The sequence below is a fragment of the Conger conger genome, chromosome 19 (genome assembly GCF_963514075.1).
Source record: "Conger conger chromosome 19, fConCon1.1, whole genome shotgun sequence".
NCBI classification, from domain to species: Eukaryota; Metazoa; Chordata; class Actinopteri; order Anguilliformes; family Congridae; genus Conger; species Conger conger.
Genome location: NC_083778.1, coordinates 12621338 through 12628254, shown reverse-complemented (window position 1 = coordinate 12628254; position 6917 = coordinate 12621338).

Genomic DNA, 6917 nt, shown 5'->3' with positions numbered 1-6917 from the left:
CCTGATCATTCCTGTTATGCCAGGATTACTTTGGGTTTTGGACCCCACTGTATTTAGACATAAAAACTCAATCCAGTACCACCCAAGTGGCTTATTTCTTCCACAGTGCAGGATTTACTCTTTTTTACAGGGTTGTTTCTGAGTGGGTGCGGATTGTGAACGTTGAGAGTCACTGTTGAAGGGATGCTGTCTGAGCAGTGCATTCTGGGATATGGATACAGGGACTTTCCCTTGTATGCTGCAAGTCTGAGGCAAAAAAAATCCATAAGGCAAAAGTTTAAAATACGGAAATTTACTATAAAGAGCACCCAAATTTCATCGTAACATTGAATTTGTAAAAAATATATGTTTGAAAATATTTGGGATTTCCAAACATTCATTTTCCAAACATTTATTTTCCAAACAAATTCAGACGACATTCGGCCTTAATTTTTTTCCATGTATTCTTTTGTTTTCTGCAATTCCGGAAATCCCAATCTTGGGTGCCGAAGACTTCTGCACACTACTGTGCATATGTGATCTTTTGGGTCATTAGTCATGTTACATACATTTTCAGTTGATTCAGAGTTTAGATTCCAATAAAGTAACCCAATAACAGTGAGAATCCAGAAGTGCGCAGAAACCTGGAAGGTTACATTCTGTGCCGCTAAGTGCAAGGTTCTGTGTGTGGGAAATAAAAGTAGAAATAAATTTAAATATTTAATGAGGAACTAAACCGCTTCCTGGTGTGAAAGGGGTACGATGAAAGGAAAGATGTGGGGAAAGCACCTCTTTCATTTAATCTCTTTAGCGTTAGCAAAAGGCATCGAAGCGTGGATTTTGTTAACATTTTCATTTCAGAGTTGGTGTGAAAAGGATTTTAAAAAATGAACGTCAAACTGGTTTTTCACGTCGAGGTCAATCGGCCTAATCGGCCTCTGCCACCAAAATGACAGTTTGCAAATCCGATACGCCAGGAGAGGTTTCCGCGTTGAGCGACCTCCCGAGTCGTGTTCCTGATCGTGCGTTCTGATCTTATCAGTTTTCCATCCAATCTCTGAGGGCGTTTTTTTGCGTTTTTTCTGCGCTTTCCTTGTCATTCGAAACAGCCGCAGAAAACCATCTCTTGTCTTACGTGGTGCAGTGCACAGTCATTCTGTTCTAAATAAAACGGAATGAAGGCCACAAATATTGAGTAAAAGAGCCGTGTTCACCGTATCAACCTTCACTCTCTGTGGGCTGGGGCCAGTCCTGTGTCTGAATGGAGGGCATTGGCCTGCATTACGTTACATTATTGGCACTTGGCAGACACTCTTATCCAGAGCGAGTTGATTAGACTAAGCAGGAGACAATCCTCCCCAGGAGCAATGCAGGGTTAAGGGCCTCGCTCAAGGGCCCAACGGCTGTGTGGATGTTACTGTGGTTACACCGGGGAGAACCAGCAACCTTGTGGGTCCCAGTCATGTATCTTAACCACTATTGCTTAGTCTCCTGCTTAGTCTATTCAACTCTTAAGTTACTCTTCGGATAATGGCGCAGAGAAGAAGGGGTGCATTCAGTTGCGAGCGGTGTTTTTTGCGCGTGCGATTTACGGAGGCCTGGGGAATCGAGCACGCGTGTGACGATGAGAACACGTCCCGGAACGTTTCCTGTATGTGCTTCCTGTAGCCGGAGTGAAATGAGAAGAGGAATGAGACGATCCCAACTGCCATGGCAGGTACCGGGCGGCTGAGCAGAGGCTTATCTCAGGCACAGGGCCAGACGTTCTGACCCTCCATTTCCACAGAAGATGTGTTCTGAGGAAGCCTGCAGCTTTCAGTCAGCGATGACGTGCCATTCGATATCACGCACTTTACGGTCGGGGTTGTTGTCTGACTAATGCGCTGGGTTTCTGCGACGTGTTGTTGCCAAAAAAGGCTTTGGCAAATCTTCCCCTCTCTTCATTTATCATTGTCGTTAATCATTTATCTCTGTGTACCTGTGTAAAATATGAGACTGTGATGTACCGGGGCTAAGAAAGGAAGCGTTTGCCTTGATGAAGGCAAGATTACTTTTTTGTGTATCAGTATTTTTAGTTTGGCTAGTCAAGGGGTTTGGTCTGACCTTTGCTTTGTTTGTTTGTTAAAAAAAAAAAAAAAAAAAAAAAAAAATCTTTGTTGTGCAGGTAGCAGTTGAAATGAATGCTAGGCTCTTTCAGCGCACTTATCCCTGGTTATGGGTATGCACTTTGTTGTACGTCGCTCTGGATAAGAGCATCTGCCAAATGCCATTAATGTAGTGTAATGTAATGAAGGGTTTCTTTGATCCTACTTTCCCAAGGATGTACAGTGCGTATACTGGGTGCCTGATTTGAACCTGGGGGTTGCGTTGAACCTCTCCTGGGCTGAGGGCAGCTGTCTGTAGATTCCAACTCTGGATCTGCAGTAGCTGTCTGTAGATTCAAACTTTGGATCTGCAGTAGCTGTCTGTAGATTTAAACTTTGGATCTGCAGTAGCTGTCTGTAGATTCAGACTCTGGATCTGCAGTAACTGTCAGTAGATTCAAACTCTGTGTCTGGGAAAGCTGTCTGTAGATTCAGACTCTGAATCTGCAGTAGCTGTCTGTAGATTCAAACTCTGGGTCTGCAGTAGTTGCCTGTAGATTCAAACTTTGGATCTGCAATAGCTGTCTGTAGACTCAAACTTTGGATCTGCAGTAGCTGTCTGTACATTCAGACCTGCTCGTCCCAGAGTTAGCTTTCGTCCGTTGGCAGGTCTTCAGGTCTTCAGTTGCATTTTGCAGGTTCATGAGCGTGTTTGCGTTGCCAAAATATGCTGGAAGCATGTCGATCTTTTTTTCACGCGGAAACAAAACCCGTGGGAGTGATTGTTTAGTTTATATTTGATGGGATGGATTGATAATGCTGAGAGTTGCTTGCTATGCTCCTGTTACATAACCTACACTGTCCCTTCCATTCATGTCCAGGACCTGCTGACTTTTTGGACCTTTTGTTCTGCGGATTAATTACAATGCGGCTCAGTTCAGTTTGATTCAACACGACTCATTTTAGTTTGATTCTGCATGGCTCAGTTCAGTTTGATTGAGCTCAGTTCTCTGTTTCTAGCTATCGGGCCACAGAAAAGTAATTGAAATCGCAGTTATACATGACCGAGCTCTGCGGCAGTTCTTCCAACCCCTTCCCAACCCAACCCCAGGCGACCCAAGTTCTTTCTCAAAAACTGTCCAAGCCATGGAAGGAATTGACCACCCCTGAGTCATACGTAAGCCTGTTCACATAAAACACTTTACGAGTTGGATGTAGACATGCTGTAAATGGAGATTACATTTTCATTTTCTCGAATTCAAACAATTAAAACGGAGAAATTATGAATCCAGCGGTTCATGGATTCGGTTTACGGCGAGCAATTTGGCGTCAGTCGCACTTTTAGCCATTGTAATTGCATTGATGTTGCAGAAACATGACACGGAATGGCGGGCCGCTGGGACCCCATTCCTCCAGCTCAGTATCCCTGCCATGGCCTGGCCGCCAACTGGTAATTTCTACACAATTAAACCAACAGCATTTTTCAACGTTTTGTCTTTGAGCTGGTTTGGGTGTCTCGGAAGAGGGCCATTTCTGCCCGGCGTGACTGCTCTCCGTTTCCTGTTGGCTGAGGCGCCTTATCGCCTGAACACACGCAAGGCTTCATAAATTCCTAATGCTCCGGTTTTAATGTTGCTCATTAACTGAACCGCTCTTTAATCCAGGGATACTCAAATCTGTCCCTCGCTCCAGGGCTGCCGCTGCTCATCCTTCCTCTCCTCCAATCAGGACTGATTTAAACCCCGCCTGTGGCCAAACGCCGACATTATTGGACCGCGAGGCTGACCTCGAGGGTCAGATTTAAGCACCCTCGTTTTAGCGCGCGGTGTCGTTTCCCGCACGCCGTAAAACGCGAACAAAGCACTTCTAACACAACCCGGGGTTTCGTTTTTCTCCCCTTGGCGCGATCGGAACCGCCTGTCTGTGAGTGCCAGACTGCGGGCTGAAACCCCAGACCATGTGGGAACATCTCCCGCCCCCCCAATACGGCGAGCGCCGGGAGCGCTGTGTCGATGCCAGGCTCGCCGTTCGGCCCACGCGGAAACGCAGCCGCGGACCCGCCCGGGCTTTTGGCGAGCGCTCCACCTGGAGCGGGTCGAGTGTCTGCCCCCGCCCCCCGGCAACCCGATCCGCTATCTTTGTTTGGGTCCCGGGTGGCGCGGTCCGTCGTGCCTTTGTGTCTCGGCCTTTGTGGGCTCGACGACCTACTTCAGGTGTGTGGGCTCCGGTTCGTCACACTGCCTTATCGCAAGCAGCACCGCGGCTACGCTAGCGCTTTTCCCCCTCTCGTCTTTCAGACGTTTCCAGCACAGTCCACACTGTGTGTGATTTAACCTGTGATTGTGTGTGTGTGTGTGTGTGTGTGTGTCTGTGTCTGTGTCTGTGTGTGTGTGTGTGTGTGTGTGTGTGTGCGTGTGTGTTTGTGTGTGTGGTGCGCGTGCGAGTGTGTGTGTGTGCGTGTGTGCGTGCGTGCGTGCGTGCGTGCGTGCGTGCGCGCCTTTGTTTGTGTTTGTGTTCACGCATGCATGTTTGTGTGTATGTACACGTGTGTGTGTGTTCGTGTTCACGCATGCATGTTTGTGTGTTAGCGTGTGTGAGAACATGAAAGTTTGTGTTACATTTGTCTTGGCTGAGAGATAAGAAGAAAAAAAGTAATTCTGAGACATAAGGCTGGGTAAGGCATAGGTTTCCTCGGAACAGCATTAAGAAGAAACTGGAGCACTGGTTTACGTTTTGGGTCATTTGGGCCTTTTCTGTGGGATGAGACACCATCCAATGAGTTTGGAGGCATTTGATTGAACTTATGATAAGATAATACTCTTCAGAATTCACTCTACTGCTGCTATCACAATGATAGCACCCCCACCACCATGTTTCACAGCAAACTGTAACCTAGCCATCCTGTTTTTGCAGCTAGTCTTGCTGTGTAGCCTCTGTGGAAAGGTTTGTGAAGTCGTCTGCTGAGAGTTGTCACTGATACATCCACGCCTGACTCCTGAAGAGTGTTTCTGAGTTTTTGGGTTTTTATTCATAACGGCGAGAATTCTTTGGTCATCAACTGTTGAGGTCTTCCCTGCCCTGCCAGCCTCTTTGCAATTCCTGAGCTCATCAGTGTTGTCTTTCTTCTTAATGATGTTCCAAACACTTTATTTCTGTAAGCCTATTGTTTGGACTCAAGACTTTTTTTTTCTCCTTATAGACAGTTTTTTTTCTTATTTCTCAGCCTCATAATTTTGACTGTCAGTGGCACAACTCTGGCCCTTATGTTGACAAATGCAATATGCAATCAAAGCCTAAATCAAGACTAGATACAGAAAGCTTTCTTATGCCAGCAATTAAATACAGTAGACTTGACAAATCGGAAACAGCTAAAAAAAAATCAACTGTCCAATTACTTACGGCCCCATAAAATGGGGGGGGGGGGGGGGCTATATATACACGGATAACCTGATATGCATGTAAATGCCAATGAAATCAAAGGTCTGCACTTGGTCATTTTTTCATTTCAAGTCCGATGTGCTGGAGCACGGAGGCAGAACACTGCCTTATATACCGGGAAATTTGCTTGTGTGCAATTCCTGAAATGCACACTCCCACGTTTATGTAATATCGCCGTATTACCATTCCGTTTCAGCCGCGGACAGATTAAGTTGCGCAATGTTGAAAAGGGAGCGGTGGGGGGTTGTTTCCAGCTCATGTTTTCGGTCTGGTTGTGTAAGGGATCAGCAGCAGGGTCAGAAGGGTTAATGTCCCACAGTGGGCGTTTGCTGTGATAACAGCCAAGCTTTTAAGGGTGGGTGCTTTGCTGCAGTTACTGTGAATGTGTGAAGTGGGCCCATTACGGTCTTAAACCTCAGGGTTTATCAGCTGCGCCGATTATGGCAGAGTGGGCCATTTCCGTACACAAAACAGGCCTTTTTTTTCCAGAGCCAGATGGAGATGCGTGCGCCTGATAATATGCCGTGGAGAAAGAATCGATTGTTTTGTTTGTCACTTACTTAGTCAGTTTACTTGCTTGTAAAATGCACTGAAATTCAACTTTAATGGTTTTACATGCAGAGCTGGATATTAAATTTAAATAATGATAAGATTAACATTAATAATAATAATAATAATAATAATACTGACAATATTAATATTAATACTCAGGAGAAGAAGAAAAACAACAACAATAATAATGTAGGAGTATGATGCGTAAAGGACGAATATAAAAGTATTGATAAAATAAAGGAATAAACCCGAATAAAGGCTATAAATGGTACTTTTGGCAAAGCACTTTCATGAGAGTGAAATGGAGCTCATGAGTGAGGTTTGTAAGGTGACGCAGAGTCAGAGGCAACACAAGGGGAACACAAGCCGCCCTGCACAGACAGGGGGGGCGCGGTGCCAAACCCAACAGGCCTCAGAGGAGAGAGAGCGTGATCCCCCACAGTAGCAGCCCGCCCCGACCGTGCCACAAGGACTCAACCGCGCGCACTGTCCAGTTTAAAGGTACCGTAGGTCATTTCGGACTTCTAACGGTCAAGAGAGGAATTGCCGCGACAAACGCTCTCCAACCACAACACTGTTCACCCCCCCCCCCCCCCTGATGTTGAAAAGCCATCGGCTGTGGCAATTAGTACCAATTTTCAACCAATGAGCTTTAATTATTGTACAGCTATACAGTGTTTTGGTCCGTAAATGGAATATTTTGAAACCAGAACTCAAGGACTATATACACTGGCAGAGAGTGAGTCAACATGTGAGTGAGCTTTTTTCAATGAAAGGAAGGGATTTACAATGGTCTTGTAGCAATGTTTTAACACAAAAAATTTACCTATTGTACCTTTAAATGAAATTTGTTTCCGAAATAAA